Source organism: Parasteatoda tepidariorum, chromosome 9 (genome assembly GCF_982258835.1).
Source record: "Parasteatoda tepidariorum strain Cologne lab strain chromosome 9, Ptep-v5.0, whole genome shotgun sequence".
Lineage (NCBI taxonomy): Eukaryota > Metazoa > Arthropoda > Arachnida > Araneae > Theridiidae > Parasteatoda > Parasteatoda tepidariorum.
This window is the reverse complement of record NC_141763.1, coordinates 5,022,734-5,041,924: the sequence shown is the minus strand read 5'-3', so window position 1 is coordinate 5,041,924 and position 19,191 is coordinate 5,022,734. Positions and strand designations below refer to the sequence as shown.

General features: G+C 30.2%; 1 protein-coding gene across 3 annotated transcripts in view; it reads left to right on the top strand.

Moving 5' to 3' along the window:
- The first annotated feature begins 13,191 nt into the window (after positions 1 to 13,191).
- spn-E (tudor domain containing 9 protein spindle E) overlaps positions 13,192 to 19,191 on the top strand; it is a 124,792-nt gene continuing 118,792 nt past the window's right edge. For 2 of the 3 annotated variants that reach the window (XM_087150694.1, XM_087150692.1), the window contains exon 1: positions 13,192 to 13,323. The gene's annotated coding sequence lies outside the window, so the exon portion shown is untranslated. Of the gene's footprint in view, positions 13,324 to 13,614; positions 13,783 to 19,191 lie in introns of those variants that run through there. The other variant, XM_087150693.1, reaches the window with a different exon arrangement.

Here is a 19,191-nt window from a genome sequence, read left to right as displayed (position 1 = left end):
TAGTGACCTTTAATTATGCTTATTATTGATAGATAAGTATTTGTCACTTAACATAACATAATTCAGGTCGCAAGTTTAAATCATTATGATCTTTACCTAGTTAGTGAAAATCTGATCATAAGAGCAACTTATTCAGGGTGAAATCTTTATTCTGCACTCCACTTACTTTTTTCCTGCGTAAATTGTCGGCTTTTTCCTCCGATCAATGTTCTTAGTGTCTTAATTGGTTTTCATGATTTAAAACATTTGAAAAAAATTTCAACTAATTAACAAATTAATTTACTTCTGAGTTAGCATTGAGGAGAGTTGTTCATATGCATCTAAACTTTATTCTCATTAATGTTTAATTAAATATAATGTTAGCAAACTTATTGTTTACCCACATATTAAAGTGCTTTTCTTTTCGATTTGCCAGAGATTAAAAATTTATTTAAATGAATAAAATATGCAATGAGTGCATATTTTAAAGGCGAGCACTAAGGAAAGTCCTTTAAAAAGTGTAATCGGAAATGTTTTTAAGCATGTCCGACAAGTGTTCTGAAAAAGAAACGTTAATTTTGTTCTCCAAAACGAAGAAAGTGAAATTTTAAATGTTGATAGAAGTACATTGGGAAATTTTGATTTTGTGGTTTTTGTTATACGTGAAAATTTTATAAAATTACTGTCCATTTTTAGTCTACTGAACAAACTTGATATTTTAAATACATATACATTTTTTTTCCCTTCAATCTTTCAGTTTTGAGTCTCCTGGCTTGTTCAGGCCGAAAATAATCATAATTTTTATTGGCGATATGTTCTGCGAATAGTGGTCAAAAAGCGTTTGAAAATTGTATTTTCATCCTGTACAGAAAACCAGTTGAAAATTTGAGCACTTAAACTAGTCAAAAATGGGTCAAATTTTAATCGTAAGATTTTTCTTTTCTGTAGAGTAATAGTTATTTATTCTTGAGTTTTGAATTCCAGGTTTGATTTTTTTTTTTTGTTCATTTTTCTTTTCAACTAAATGTGTCTAATTTAAATCTTGCAAATAAAAAGAAATTAATTCATCACTTATTTACTATTATTCTTATTAAATTATACTATTACTATTTAATTAGAATAATAGTGTGTAATGTAATAATAGTTTAGTTTAATAGTAGAATTTAATAATTAATACTATTAAATTCACTATCCATAGAAAAAAATATTTTGTGGAGAGCAAACACGCTTGCAATGTGACGCCTGTGTTTCTAAACATTTTTGGCTCGGTGAGTAGAACTTGGAATATTGTAGAAGTCTATAACAGCCGCGATAAATACCTAAACATCATGTTTGCATACCTGTAGTTATTAAACTCTAATAGTGGTAACGAAACTAAGACTAAGTTCGAATAAGCATATTCCTTCATCCTGTCCTAATGTTAAAGATGCTGAATAAAAAATTAAAAATTGCAATTAAAGTAAACATTAAGAAATTACTTTTCCACCATAAGAACCTTTTTTTAAAAAATTTAACAATTTTGTGTTTGTTCTTGTAACTACTTATAAAAATGCAGCACATTTTTTCCTTCCTGCCAAAGCAGATAATTTTTGATTGATAAAATATCAGAAATATTCCGTTTGTATACTCTAACCTCATGTAAACACTCTCTTATGTTTCGAAACTATCTTTTTTTTTTTTTTAAGAAATTTACTTGCAAGATACCACGTGAATCAGTTTACTTATGCACATATAATTATTTAAGGTCAATGATAATTTTCATTTCTGTGAGAATTAGATTGAAGTCTATGTTTTTGTTAAAAAGTATATAATAATGCTAAATTTTTACAGCAATAAATTTAGTTCCCCCCCCCCGAAATAGTGGCCAAATTTTCATTTTTAATTCTAAGAATATTTTATTAATTTGATTTGATATTAAAAATAACTTGATTGCTGACTTCACACTATACCAGTTGACCACCGTCCGAATATCAAGCTTGGTAAAGTTCTGAAGACAGTCCTTACCTATCCTGAAAACAAGTGTCGAGCTATTACAACTTAGATACAGAAAAATAGATTCTGATTCTCGGTTGAACGTTTCTCAACTACCTATCATTTTATTTAAAAAGCGAACTTCGTTTAGAACCATTCCCATACTTTATAATCGAGCGAATCCAAAATTCGAATGCGCTCATTCGTAAGGAGAATACCATTTTTAAGATATTTTACAAATATTTAGGTGATTCAAAAAACTTTTTGATATTTGCGCGTTCTTTTATTTATTCATTCATAGTTAGCATTCGAAATTTGGTGTATTTCTGGTAGGGCTTCCTGAGAACAACTCGCATTAAAATATTGTAATTTCATAGAAGTTAAATGGAACTGTTTTTTTTTTTTATTACATTGGCTACAGATATATCTTAAAAAAGTTTTTCGATTGTGCCATTAAAGGTTGGCACTGAGAGTGTGGGTCAGAGAATACATTTAAATTAGAATTTGGCACACTGCTGGCGGAGTGTTATTTGAAAAACTATCTGGTTTAGAATTAATCATCAATAATAATTCGTCTGTAATATCAATATTTCCTTTATCCTCTTTTTAAATTCTCCACTTCTTCGGGCTTACATGCATCAAATATGGACCAAATACTATTTTTTAACACTAAATTTGAAATTATATATTAAGAGTAAATTTTAATTATTTTTAAAATTACAATTTATTTAAAAACTAATTATCTATTCTATTATTTGTAACACAGGGTATGCATAATCTTCATTTCACCAAGAATGTTAAAATCAGAACTTATTAGAATTATAAATTTTTTTGAGGAAAGAAAAATCTAAAACAGTGGTTCCAAAACTTTTTTGACCCATGGACTCCTTTTTATAGTCAAAGCTTGCCCACGAACCCCCAAGTGAAAAACTGCATATATGTGCGGTATAGAAATTACAAACTAAAAAAAACATTTTGCTGAATTTATTGAAATTATATCTTTTGTTTAAAATAAAATAAAAAATTTATGACTTGGATGAACTTATTTACTGTATTTATGTCGGGCTCAATGTTTGTGGGCACAAATTTCTAATCATATATTTATTTTTGTGATGAGGTTCATTACGGCACTGAAACTGAGAGAACAATATCCTCTTCCCAAGTTTTGTTTATACAGAAAAGGTTTTGCAACAAACGCAGTTTTACAATTTTAGTTTTGATTAAATTTAATTTGTCATCTTGCAATTTTGAAATCAGTTTCGTTAAGTTTGGCAAAAGAACTGAAAATACATTCGCTGCAGCTTGTTTTAAGTTAGTCAGAAAACCTTTGTATCTTCCTAGCATTGCCGGAGCATCGTCAGTAGCTACAGAATTGATATTTATCAAGGGTATAGCTTTTAATTCAGTCAATAGCGTTTCACCTTTCGTATCGCTTTCTAAACATTTAGCAAATAACAATTCTAGGTAAAATTCTTATTCTTTTACAAATCTTACATAAGCTAAAAGTAAAAGCTTCGTTTCCTGGATACTCGTCAAGCTGTATAGAAAATTCAGATATTTTTAAGTACTCGCATAAAGAATTTTCTACGCACTTAGATATTTAGTCAATCCTTCTTTTTACAACGTTAAAAGCTGGTTTGTGCAACCCGGTGAGTATTATCACACTTATAGCTAGTAAAATAAGTTCTTCAATAGTGTGAGGCTTTCCGGACTTAGTAATCAAGTAATAGATAGAAACATGCGAAACTATGAGAAACATGCAATCAATCGTTGTCCCTATAAGTTGTTGCAGTGACGGTGATATTTTTCTTTGACTGTTTGAAAAATAGTTAAATTTTTATCTTTTTGTCACTATGGATTTTTATCAATTGTTCGTTAAGCTTTGAATGCTTCATTGAATCATTTGTTATAGTTTTATTACATAGAAGATACATAGGCAAAGTACTATTTCCTGATGAAGACATAACACTTCAAATGTTCAACACTGTATTTTCTTCGACTCATTCATACTGTTATCTCTTAAAAAAGGAACAAAAGATATATACGAAAATTTGTAAATCAACTTTGTAAAAAACCACTGTTAATAATTATAAGCACCCACCTTTATTTATAGTTTACTTAGGACGTAAAAATCACTACTATTTTATTCATCTTAATTTCCATAATAATAAAAACCAATCACAATTTTATTATTTTATATTAAACCTCACGTGGACCCCCTGACGCTGTTCAGGGACCCTTGAATGGTACCACGGACCCTTGGGGGTCCATATAGATCACTTTGGGAAGCACTGATCTAAAATATCTCCATCCAATGAGAATAGGTTTTTAATAGTTTAAATTTTATAGTTTTTAACTTATTTTTACATGGTACCATGAAATGAATATTTTATGAACACGTGACATTAGTTTTTGTTAAATAAGAACGATCCTTTTAATTATTCCTTTTCATTCGACTTGCTTGTGAAATCGATGACTGACCTGGTTAAGTGAGTTTTTATTTTTCTGATGATTTTGTTTGAGTTTCTTTTCTAAATTTGTTATTTGTATTTCATGCTTTTTCTTGGACTTCTATGCAAAACCATCGGGGTACTGAGGGAGTTAATTTAGGCATTTGTTTCTCCCTCAATTAGAAATGGTTTTGTTTTATGGCTATCGGGGCCGGTACCCCCTGAAGACGTTATTTTAGTTACACATACATAGTAAACTGTAGATCCACATTGTGTACCCCCTATGGGACCTAAAATTAATTCCTTTGGTACTGTACACTATTCCATGTGAATATAATACGTGGTGCAATTAAAATTTTATGGTTCAATATTAAGGTTCCATATCGCGCCTTGCGTTGAATTGAAAAATGACTAAGAACGTCCCTATTTCAAAGCATTTCAGAGGATGAATTTCCTTTTTTTAAGCTTCTAAGAAGACTGTGTTTTTGCATACATAGTAAACTTTAGGGTCACGATGCATATCCCCTATGGGACCTATAATAAATTCCTTCGGTAGGGTACACTATACCATGTTAATATAAAACCTAGTCCAATTACAATATTACAGGTTAATATTAAGGACTGATATTGGGACATGTTTTAAAAATACAAAATGACTAAGTCATTTCTTAAATGTAAGCTTCTAAGAACACTATTTTAGTTATACATACATAGTAAACTGTAGGTCCACATTGTGTTCCGCCTAAGGGACCTAAAATTAAATCCTTTATTAAGGTACACTATTCCATGTAAATATAATAAGAGGTGCAATTAAAATGTCATGGGTCAGTATTAAGGTTCCATATCGCGCCTTGCGTTAGTATAGAAAAATGACTTAGAACGTCCCCGTTTTAAAGTAAAAGGGATGTAAATAAATTGGAAGCTTATAGACAATGCATTTGCACAACCTTTAACTATCAAAAGAATATATATATTTTAAAATCATACCTTAATCAAATTTTTTCTGGTCATTAAGTTTTAATAACAGGGGAAAATAAATAAATTGGCACCACATAAAATGTAATGTATTGAATTAAACATATTGCAAATATTGCTGAGTCCAACAAACAGGGCCACATTGTAAATGCATAGTAAACTTTTGGTCAGCATTGTGTACGCCCTATGGGACCTATTATTAATTCCTTTGGTAACTTACACTATTCCATATGAATATAATATGTGGTGCAATTAAAATATTATGGGTCAATATTAAGGTTCCAAATTGTGCCATGCGTTAGTATTGAAAAATGAATTAGAATGTCTCCGTTTCAAAGCATTTTAGAAGACGAATTTCCTCCTTTTAAGCTTCTAAGAACACTGTTTTAGATATACATAAATAGTAAACTTTAGAGTCACGCTGTGTACCCCCTATGGGAACTATAATAAATTCCTTCGGTAGGGTACATTATACCATGTTAATATAATACCTGGTCCAATTACAATATTATAGGTTAATATTAAGGTCTGATATTGGAACATGTTTTAAATATGAAAAGTGATGACGAATTTCTTCGTTTAAAGCGTCTAAGAACACTATTTTAGTTATAAATACATAATGAACTTTAGGTCCACATTGTGTACCCCCTTTGGGACCTAAAATTAATTCCTTTCTTAGGGTACTCTTTTCCATGTGAATATAAAACATGGTGCAATTAAAATATTATGGATCAATATTAAGGTTCCACATCGCGCTTGCGTTAGTATTGAAAAATGACTTAGAACGTCCCTGTTTCAAAGCGTTTTAGAAAACGAATATCCTCAAAATAAAGCTTCTATGAACACTGTTTTAGATTTACATACATAGTAAACTTTAGGGACACGCTGTGTATATCTCTACAAGCATAAAATTATATACCTGAGGTTGAAAAATAATAACCTGAGGTAGAACAAAATAAACCTGAAGTTGATTTATAATAACCTTAAGTGTAAAATGACACACCATAGGTTGAAAAATATGTAACTCTACAAGCATGAAATTAGATTCCTGAGGTTGAAAAATAGTTACCTGAAGTCGAACAAAATAAACCTGAAGTTGATTTATAATAACCTGAAGTGTAAAATGACACACCTTAGGTTGTTGAATAAATACTTGCACAAGTGTAAAAAAAATATTATTCATGCTGATAAGTAATAGCCTAAGGTTGAAAATGAAACACTTTAAAGTAGTAAATATCTACCTCTCCACAGATGTAAAATTGAACACCTCAGGTTGAAACATATATACCTCTGGAGGTATATTTAAGGTATATTTGAGGTTGATTTTGAGGTATTCATTTGCCCCCTTTTCAACCTTAACGACGTATTTAAATAACAACCTCCTTTATACCTTTAAAATGTACCTCGATTTTTCCATAAGGGTCACCCGGTAATATAATACGTGATCCAATTAAGATATTATGGGTCAATATTAAGGCCCTGATATCGGGCTTTGCGTTAATATTGAAAAATGACTTTGAATCGCCTTGTTTTAAAGGTTTTTAGAATACGAATTTTCTCATTTTAAAGCTTTTCAGAAGACTATTTTAGTTATACATACATAATAAACTACAGGACCACATTGTGTCCCCCCTATCAGGTCTATAATTATTTCCTCTGGTAGGGAACACTATTACCGAGTAATACAATACGTGGTCCAATTAAAATATTATGGATCAATATTGAGATCTGATATCAGGCCTTGCGTTAATAATGAAAAATGACTTCGAATTTTTAAAGCTCTTTAGAAGACGAAATTTCTCATTTTAAAGCTTTTCAGAAGACTATTTTAGATATACATAGTAAACTACAGGGCCACATTGTGTACCCCCTATGAGGTCTATACTTATTTTCTCTGGTAGGGTACATTATTACCCGGTAATATAATACGTGGTTCAATTTCAATATTATAGGTTAATATTAGACGGAGATATATGACCATATTTTTATACTGAATATTGACTTCGAATTTCTTCATTTAAACGCTATTCAACTCATTATTATATTTATAAATACATAGTAAACTACAGGGCCACATTGCTTAGTTTTTATTTGAAGATAGTTCGCAACCGAGTGATTTTCTACGTCTGACTTAGAACTTTAAGACCTTAAAAAAAAAAAAAAAAAAAAAAAAAAACAATATTTTGTTTTATTATATGCATTTTTATCCTACATTTTTTATGTTTCTAAATAATGATTTTTTATTAAGATTTTACATTTTTTTATACAATTTTCGTTAAAAATCTTTTTTTTTCAAGATTAAATGACATGACATTGTGTGTCACTGTATACTTTTCGCATATTTTATTTTTTGAAGTTCTATGATTGAAAAAAGTATGGAATGTAAAGTTTAAACAGATCTTTCATATCAGATCATTAAATTTATTAGAGCGATTTCAGAGGTAATAGGTTTTAACTTTAAAAAGAAAATATGATACATATTTTTTTTCCTGTTTATTTACGAATATTTTTTCGGTGTGTTTGGGATGCTCTTTCTTTTTAAAAAAGAAATTCCATTTTGTTTTGCTTGCATAAGAAAGAATATTAAACATTTTTCTTTTTTAAATTTAGTAAGCAGCTATAAAGTTGGAAACGTTACAATGAAGAAATCTCCAGTGCAACTGATGATCGTGTTGTTCTGCTAGCTGTCATTCGTCTCCTCTATACAACATCCTCTATAAATCGTTGAGTTCGCGGATTCCTAAAAACTATTATTTTCTGTAAACTTTCCCTTACGAAAATTTAAGGTATATTTAAGGTTGATTTGAGGTATTTTTGAGGTATTAAGGTTGATTTGAGGTATATTTGAGGTATATTTAAGGTTGCACAGAAAACAGCAATAAAAATTATACCTCGTAAAGGTTGTAATTAAGGTGTACGAGGTTGTTTTTTATACACTTCAGCTTGTTTTGAGGTTGTTTAAAATTCACTTCAAATCAACCAGACTGATAAGGTGATTTTTGAGGTATACCAAGTTGATTTTCTTACACTTGTAACAACAGAGGTATTTTTGAGGTATAAAATTTTTTACCTTGTTTCAACTAAAGAAGGTGAGGTATTTATTGAGGTATATGGAGTCATTTTTTTTACACCTAAGCTTATTTTAAGGTTGTTTTAAATCCACTTCAAATCAACCAGACTGATGAGGTGATTTTTAAGGTATACGAGGTTGTTTTTCTTACACTTGTATCAAAAGAGGTATTTATGAGGTATAAAAAAATCAACCTTATTTCAACTAACGAGAATGAGGTATTTATGAGGTATAAAAATGTACCTTATTTCAACTAAAGAGAGTGAGGTATTTATTGAGGTATCTGAAGTCATTTTATTTATACCTAAGCTAATTTTGAGGTTATTTTAAAATCACTTCATATCAACCAGACTGATGAGGTAGTTTCCAAGGTATACCAGGTTGTTTTTCTTACACTTGTAACAAAAGAGGTACTTATGAGGTATAAAAAAATCAACCTTATTTCAACTAACGAGAGTGAGGTATTTATTGAGGTGTATGAAGTCATTTTATTTATACTTAAGCTTGTTTTAAGGTTGTTTAAAGTACACTTCATATTAACTAGCTCAATTCCCAGAGTTCCGTGCGAGCCGGCAAATGGCGTGTGTGTTGACAATCGAAAGTGTATTCGAAATTCGGTAAGTGTGCTTGACATTTATTAATTTGGTTTTATCACTTTTAATCAAATATGCTTCAATTTTCAAACTTAAATTTTATTATTTTTGTTTTAAATATGCCTTCTGATCTTAAATAGTTTAAGTTGGAGGATATTCTTAGAAGCTATTAGTGTAGGCTTAGCAATAAGAGAGAACAATCGAAATATTTCTCGTCGCTGTTTAGGGTAACGTTACTGGTGAATCGTTACAGCAGGTTATGCACAGTATATTTTACTGTTTGTAATTTATTCAAATATAACTATTCTTTCATTTTGCTTAAATGTATATGTTTCAACGTTGCAGTATGCAAGCTGATTAGTTGAGTAAAATGTTCATAATTTCTCTTATGAATAAATCATTGAAAATTGAAATATCTTTAAAATAGCAATTTTGCTTTGAAATTCTACTATAGCTGCATGCTTATCGTTTGCTCAGATATTTGTTGCAAAGTTTATATTGTTGTTTATAAGTCAAAATATGTATAATAACACTGCATTTTAAATCTGATTTTTTTTTTTAAAAATCTGATTAACTTGCAATTTCTTTTTCTTACATATATGCATATATATATATATATATATATATATTTACAGAGCTTATCAACTGTTCCCTGATATTGCTGAGATGACCTAGGCTGTAAATAGCACATGTGCAGCAGCGATGAAGAAGTGACTAGCAAGTTACTGCTCAGTTCAATTTTTATTCTTTTTTTACACTCAATCGAATAGAACAAATTACAATCAATCTGCTAGTCACTTCTTCTGCAAGTTCTGAATTCATACCATAAAGAAAAAGTAATCTCTCCTAATAAACTACAGCATTTATTCAATTGTTGATAACAATAGTTTGTTCGATATTTGATAATTGAAAACTAGTAACTGTACTAGCTCACTTTTTTATGTTTGATCACACTGCTATTTTCACTACGTGTTATTTTTTCTCAATTTACCCACGTCAATTGCTAAGCAGATTGATATTACTTATTAAAATATTGAATAGAATTAAATTTAACCCGATTTCAAATTTATATGACAATTTGTTTCAAGGTTATGAGCATTTTTATGCAGCTGTTTATAGTTCACTACTTCAAAAATTAGCGACTTTCGGAAATCTTAAATGTTTTAGAAATACGCCAGTATAGTTTCTTATGCAATTTTAATGCTGAATTGAATAAAATCATTTGCAAATAAAGACATTTATTGTTAAAAGTAATATGCAATTTTTTGAATTTCATCTTATGGGATGTGTTTTTATATTTAAACAAATGTTTGTGACAACTAGCTATTAGTTTTATTCTGCTTGGTATTATAAATTATATATGAGATATTGTACTCAACTTATATTTTAAAAGTATTATTTCAAATCATTCTCTCTTAGACATTTTCCTCACATAAAATTACTCACAACTTTAAAATAAATGCTCCTTATCAACTTGTAATTTGTTCTATTCGATTGAGTGTAAAAAAAGAATAAAAATTGGTACATAACTTTAAAATTTAATTTATTAGACGATTGTTGATTCTTGATTACATTTATTGAAAAATATTAAAATAACTATTTTTCATTAGAAACTCTTATGTGATTGACAATAACGGAAGTCCTTTTCAGAATTAGCGTCTAAAATTAAAGAATAAGCTATTAGTTTCATAAAAATCTGACAAAAAGTTTAAAAATATATAGACTAGGTTTATTGAGTTTAAAGATTTGTAAGAAAGAAAGAAAATATAATTATCAAACTTACAAGTACCATAATGATACCAAATGTATAGAAAAATACAAAGTGTTAAAATTGTATATTAAGATTGGAATTATATCTTTGAATTTCTGTAAATGTTGTTAATGGTAGTACTGACTTCAGTGTACTTTATTTTGTGGCTGTGGTACCTGTCATGCTTTTTAGCTATAAGGATTGAATAGAAATGGCAGAAGAGTACTACTACTATTTATCTGAAAAAGAAAATTAACTTCATCCAGTTAATTTAAATCATAAAAAAAATAATTTCTAATATTTTAATAGTTTAAAACTTGCCACTATTATTGTAAATATGCCTTACTTACTAATTCATTTTTTTTTTCTTTTAGGTTCCAATAATTACAAGTTTCAGCAGACAGACGGAAACAGTATTTAAAATAATTTTGTTGATTTGTAAAAAAATTAAATTTTAGTTTTAAATAAAAGTATTTGAATTTCAGCGGACTAATTATTTAAATTTGTAGTTTTATATCTTAAGAAATTCAAGCACATTATACAACTATTTTCTAAAAATATGAGTTCCCATAGATAGGTTTTACTAATTGTAGAGTTTGGATAAGTGTTATTTTAAGATGATTTAATTCAATCTATTAAAATTACAGAAGAATTATGCATTTAAAACCTTCTTTTATAACTTAACAAAAGAAGCAATTACTGCCGAAGGTTTAATATTAAAAACTTCAGATTGGTAAATGGAGATCTCTACTATTGAAAAAATGTAATCACATACATTATTCTTCATATAATATAAATAATATCTTTATATATATAGTTTTTTTTTATATAGTGAGGTTAAAAATTAATCAAATAGGTGAACACCTCACATTCGTAAGTACTGAAAAAACAGCTTTAGGTTGAGCTACAAGCCTGAAGTGTAAAATGTCGCATCTTTGGTTGATAAATTAGTAGATACTTCTAAAAATACAAAAATATATACTTCAGGTTACGAAATGATAACTTAAGGCAGAACATGGAACACATGACGTTAATAAAAAAATGACCTTTCCAAGTGCTGCAAATACACTTCAGGTTGATTTATAACAACCAGAAGTGTAAAACGACACACCATTGGTTGATAAATATATACCTCTACAAGTGTAAAATTATATACCTGAGGTTGAAAAATAATCACCTGAATTAGAACAAAATACGTCCCGCAGTGGACTGATCGTTAAGACACGGTTCCCAGCAGATCACCGAAGTCAAGCATCACTGGCTACGGTCAGTGTGCGGGTGGGTGACCACTTGGATCAGTCTGCGTAGGGACCGAGGGTGTGCGGTATTGGTCCTCGTTAAACTGTGCTACCGTAAAGTGCTCGACTTCGGGCTACCGAAGCGGGGGTGCCATCCCTTCTGCAGAGGATCAAAATTGTGATGGCATGTCTTCGGATCATCCTCCGGGATGTTTCCCAGACCGTCGCCGATAGCCCATTGTGCAGCTCTAGTGCGACGTAAAGTAACAACAACAACAACAATAGAGCAAAATACACCTGAGGTTGATTTATAACAACCAGAAGTGTAAAACGACTCACCACAGGTTCATAAATATATACCTCTACAAGCATAAAATTATATACCTGAGGTTGAAGAATAATTTCCTGAGGTAGAACAAAATACACCTGAGGTTGATTTATAATAACCTGAAGTGTAAAATGACACACCTTAGGTTGTTGAAAAAATACTTCCACAAGTGTAAAAAAATATACTTCAGGCTGATAAGTAATAACCTAAGGTGGAAAATAAAACACTTTAAAGTAGTAAATATCTACCTTTCCACAGATGTAAAATTAAACACCTCAGGTTGAAACATATATACCTCTGGAGGTATATTTAAGGTATATTTGAGGTTGATTTTGAGGTATTCATTTGCACTCTTTTTAACCTTAACGACGTATTTAAATAACAACCTCCTTTATACCTTTCAAATATACCTCGTTTGTACCTCATTTATACCTCAATTTTTTCATAAGGGTTATCCTATTACTTGTCATTATTACTATTCGTCCCCCAGTGGACTGATTGCTAAGACATGGTTCCAACCGATAACAGATGTCCAGCCGTAACTGGCTGCGATCAGTGTGCAGGTGGGTGATCACTTGGATCAGTTTGTGTAGTGTGTAGGGACCTAGGGTGTGCGGTATTGGTCCTCGTTAACCTGTTTTACCGTAAAGTGCTCGACTTCGCGTGCAGGTCGTCGGGCTACCGAAGTGGGGGAGCCATCCTCAGCCGAGGATTAAAATTGCGATGGCATGTCTCCGGATTATCCTCAGGGATGTTTCCCAGATCGTCGCTAATAACCCATTGTGCTGCTCCTGTACGATGTAAATGTACTACAACTACAACCTATCAGTCGTTCTGCGATAAGCGAGCTATAAGCGAAATACTGCAAAGAGTTCCAAAACTGCACGACGGTCATCATCAATTCTACCATCATTTTTATACGAAAGTAGGACATTTCAGGCATTGAATCTCGGTTGGAAAAATTTAAAGGTATAAACATTTATTCTGTTAATTTTTATTCCGCATTTTGTAATATTCTTTGCTTGTTAACTGCAGTTAAGTAGTAAACTTCGGATGATTCTAAACTACATTATTAGTTATGAGATTTGCCAATTGTTTCCGAGGAATTTTCTGTGGCGTGATGTTTACGGCTGAATTGGTTACGAAGCAGATTTTTGTGAACATTTTCCACGCAGTATTTAAGTCCTGTCCGCTATAAAACGACGCCTGCATTATAAACACCACATTTTAGCAACGTTGCGAGGAGTTAAGCATGCTGTCATTTCAATTCTGTTACTCAGGGTGAAGCCTCTTAATTGTTTGAGCGCTTGTTTCCTCATAAGTAAGGTGGTCTCCGAAGCAAGGAATAACTTTCAGCTGTTTTTAATTACGCAACAATCTCTGTTTTGTGTTTATTTGAGAAAGGATAAGCCTCTTTACACGCTCAGGGTGCGTAGCGTTTGTAAAAAGTACTCAAAAGTGCATTTTTCATTGGATGTTTTTAAAAAGTGCTTAATATTTCCCTTTTTCAAAAGGAGATTTTTCCTTTACCGTGTTAAATTTCGCTACGAAGTATGCAGAAAGACACTGTTCACATTGTTCTATTCAACGTTTTCGCAATTAATTCAACTCCAATCTATTTCCGCATATCGTCAGTCCGTAGCGTATTAAAATGCCATTCGATTTATATGATTAAAAAATTATGACAGTTGTCTAAAAACAATGTCGAAAGTTTTTGTTTTTGAAATGAAGGTTAAAACCAGATAAAACCGTCAATTGTCAAACACTTTCCAATTCTGCCTAATTGGGATTTTTTTAAAGTGCTTCAAAAAATATTATTTGAGTGCTTAAAAGGTGCTTATTTTTTGTTGAATAATTTGGCAATGCACCCTGACTCTTGATTGATTCTTTATAATCAAAGCAATAAAGAGGACTTTTGAGGCATTACGTGTTGGCTTTTTTATCTGTTAACCCTCCTGGTGTCAAGCCCGTTATATTACGGGAATGATTTCTATGCTAAAAGCGGCTTGCCCGTGTATGCACGGGTTCACGTTCTAGCTCTGGAGCGGCGATCACGTCAACTAGAATATTTCCTTCCCTCTCAACCTCCTACTGCTCTCAAATTGAGAGGCGTATAAGCTGTCATCGTAAATAACTCACTGTTGTGCCAGAATATTTCTGTTTGAATCGATGTGAATAGTTTGCGTTCTTTTTCATGTTTGAACCCCAATCAAACCAAAAGATTACCTTTAAAAAACAGATTACATTTTTATTTTCTCCAACACTTTCGAAATATTGAATTTTTTTACTTTATTGAAATACTTTTAAATTTCAATTAATTTTCGAAAAAGCATTTTTCATTTTAGAGTAAATTGTAGGAAATTATTTCTTGTCTAAATACAAGTGCAATATTTAATGAACTAATTAATGAATTTTTAATATTACTAATTTTCCATAGTACAGTACACTCTCGATTATCCGGTTTGCGGATTATCCGTCCTCATTCCGGAGTCACACAGAAAATATAAAGAGAAACATTTTCAAGATTAAAAAAATTTCAACTCACGTCAACTAGAATATTTCCTTCCCTCTCAACCTCCTACTGCTCGCAAATTGAGAGGCGTATAAGCTGTCATCGTAAATCACTCACTGTTGTGCCAGAATATTTCTGTTTGAATCGATTAAATTTCAATTAATTTTCGAAAAAGCATTTTTCATTTTAGAGTAAATTGTAGGAAATTATTTCTTGTCTAAATACAAGTGAATATTTAATGAACTAATTAATGAATTTTTAATATTACTAATTTTCCGTAGTACAGTACACTCTCGATTATCCGGTTTGCGGATTATCCGTCCTCATTCCGGAGTCACACAGAAAACATAAAGAGAAACATTTTCAAGATTAAAAAAATTTGATTCATGAAGTTATAACACTACCAAATTTTTGGAAGCCATATTCGTTATTGGATTGCAGTATATGGAATATCAGCAGCATGGTCAAAGGTAAAATCATCTATGTTATCTATCACGATCTTATCTACCAAGAAAAATTTGATAACAGTATTCTCGAACAAGCAAAAGAAATCTAAGGTTTCGAAATTCTTGATGAAGAAAATGTAGAAGATAGGTTTCAAAGTGATGCATGTGAGCCTAGCTTCCAGTATTTGACTGATGAAGACATCGTTATGTTGTTAAATCAAATAGTGATGATAGTAACTGATGCAGTAGATGTAGTAAATGAATGAAATACTATTTCTCATTTTGCTGCTCTGTGGAAACTTTATTAGATTATATGGGAGGATTTGATTATGGTGACACTACTGCGGTTCGTAAAATATGTGTATCGATATATGGCGAAGACGCATTGCACATTTTTTAAAAAGGAAAATTCCGAGTTTGATGTTATGCTTGCAAATGTCAGTAATTTTTATATTTTTTGTACTGATATTGACTTTTTCTTTAATAAAAAGAATTTTCGGATTATCCGTGTTTTTCGAACTGTTTAACTAATTTATTTAAATTAGATAATTTGTTTAAGTATTATGTTGCTTACAAAAAAATTAAAGAAAATTTTATCTGGGAAATGAAGTTAACTCTTAAAACACTCTCTCCTCTTTCTGTAATGTTAAAGACTTTCTCGGCATTTTTCTAAAAATCCCATCACTCAAAACACTGGTTTTATTTGTACTTTAGTTTAATGATATTAAAGCATTTTCATGGATAGAGAAAAAATCGAAATTCTTTTCATTAGTAAATGCATTTTTCATACATGTGAATATATAAATGCAGCATATTGCAGTAATGATAAGTAAGTTTAATAATAAACTCAAATTTCCTTATTAAATAATAATAAAAAAATGTGCAAGCTGTTAAAACTCCAAATAACTAAGTGAGTTATAATAAACTAAATATTTTTTTCGCGTCCACAAAATAAATGTAAATATTTAATTCCACTCAAATACATTTTAAATATACATACATTTAGATATACATTTTAAAGAAAATGATTTTTTTTAAAAGTATAACTGATTATATTTAAAATATTTAAGTAATCGTTGTGAAAATTCCAGTAACTAAACTAAAATATTAAAATCATTGCTCATTTTATATATTTTAATTGTTGGAATACTTGCAAACAAGATTTTTTTTCTTTCCAAAAGATGTTTTATTTTTAAATCATTAATTTGATTCAAAGTACAATTTTTTCTATAATATCATTCGAAATCCAAATAAAAGTGTGTGTAAACTCAAGGGTGCTATGCAAAAGGTGTGCATAATCATAGTACCTTTTCTTATGTCAAAGCATTTTTATGTCATAATCATTAGTTCTAATTCTTGTCAGTTTGTTTCGTTGAAGAAGAAACGCAGAACGTTTTTTTTTACTAACAGATAGGGAGAGAAAGTGATGAAGTCCTTTTAACACATTTTTCCAATTTTTCACGAACTATATCATATAAGTCGAAAAAAATTATTGTTGTTTGTTACTTACCATTGTGTTTATCAGTCGCCATTTTTTACTAGTGTGGAATAACTGATTCCGCGGAGCAACATGGTGCAAAGAGATAAATTTTTAAAAAAAAATTCGATATTAAATATTTTAAACCAATACTACTGAAAATTTTTTGTATAACTACGTTTATTTTTGTATATTTAAATTCTGTTACTTCCACAAGATTTTTTTTTTCGAAATATATATCATTGCATGATCTATATTGTTAAAATCATTCCTTTGAATTTAAAAGCAATGGACAAAGCTACAAAGAATCATTATACAGTAGGGAACTGATTATCCGGAACGATCGGGACCATTGCTATTCCGGATAACTGATTTTTCCGGTTTTCTGAATCGCTACAAAAAGCCGTTTTTTTATTGTTAAAAAACCCAACTAAAAAAAAAATTTTTTTTTAGAAATAATCTTAAAAAGAAGAAAAAACGATGGAGTAATACACTAATGATTATTTCCAAAATGATGGTAAGGTAAACATCTTTCAAAACAGAAGGAAAATTCCTAAAATCTTACGAAGAAAAAAAATTTTTGTTTCTAAAAATGGTGGAAAAATTTATCGAATTTCGTTCCGGTTTTCTGATTTCCAGATAACGGGTTCTGTACTGTATTAACTTGTAAAATAATATTCTTGCAACAATTCCTGTACTGATATTTATTCTTTGTATGTAAAATTTCATAAGGTTACGAATTTTTTTAAGCTTTATTATTGATATTACCCTATAAAATAAAATAAGAAAATTTACAATAAAAAATGCAGTTTTGCTTAACTAGTGTAAATTTATATTTTTAGTCAATTTTGTAAAATGTTATATGAACAGCTTTTACTTAAATATTTAAAAGACGAATTAAGAATAAATTATCCAAATAACTTGAAATTCAATACGAGCACTATTTAAATTTTAACGTACATTAAAAAGTTTTAAGTACGTTTTTAACAATATTCAATCTTTAGAACAGCAGCGTTTAGCAAAAGCTTTAACTTAATTTCAAAGAAAAAGAGAAATAAAACGAGAATTAAATAAATAATATCTATTAAACAGCAGTTATTTTTCTAATCGAACATTATTGAAAAAATACTCATTAATTATTTTTTTCAATTTAAAAATATCATTAATATACTTAAGAGATAAATATGACTTTTTACCAGCATGTATATCAACGAAATTGTACTTTGAATTCGGAAATGAGGCAATTTAAAATGCACACACATTTTTTAAAATAAAAAACTTAGACGGTTGCCCCAAATGTATCTGGGAAATAAAAGAAATCACAGGAAACAGGAAGGAAAAATTATCAATCACAAGAATCTATTCAGCTCCATTTCATTGAACATTCCTTTGATGTTATATTTCAACTATATCATTGTGAAAAAGCTAAGGACAAGAAATAATGTAACATAACCTGAAAGTAATTATCTTATCAGAACGAAAGAATTGCTTGATATTTCAGAGAAAAGTGCAAGATTGTATGAAGTTTAACAATTACTTTCAGAAAAGTGAATCACGAAACACAATTCATCCATCAAACTGTCTTGACCCTCCTTGACCACCTAGACCGATAATCACCCCTTTTAGCCAAATTGAAGCAGAAGGGGGAAAGCATACCTTTTGTCCGACCCTCGACACATAAGGTAGCATCTTTCTAAAATGTGTCTGCCGCTTGAAGTAAGAAACTAGGAGAGAGGGGAAACGCCAAGAGGGTTAACTTAGCTCTAGGTCGGGCTGGAAGTTTGGGACCCATGGTAAATTTCCCCCCTAAGTCTTGGCAACTTCCGATCCCTGTAAACTTCTACATTTTTTCATCTTCTTAAATATTCCCTATTAAAAAATGTGGCACCTCGGCTATTGTAGTTAGCATGGCAGATCACAATAGAGAAATAGCCTCAGAGGGGAACTTCCCCAGGGCTGATTGTGCTCTGGAAAAAATCCGGACTTTTCGGTAACAGTGATCTTGGAGTTACTGGAGATCGAAGGTCCAGACGTTTAAAAAAAATCATTGATCACCGAAGTTTCCGGAAATCAAATTTTCAAAGGTGGAACTTAAAAACTCAGTTTATTTTATTTGTTTGTAAGGGAGAGAAAGAGAGATACTTTATAAGCTTATATTCATGATTAATATTCATTTTTTTTATCAGTAAATAGTTATTATAATCATAAACTCAAGAAAGAAAGACATGTTTGTAAATTTTAATGACTTCTCCAGGTATGTGTAAAATTTCAAATATATTTTAAGTAAACTAAGAAATATTCAGAAAAAGGAAAAAAACCTTGTTTTAAATTTTTTTCAATTTAAACTTTTTTTATTTTTAAACTCAAGAAATTTTCCGGAATTTCGACTTTTGTTCACAATC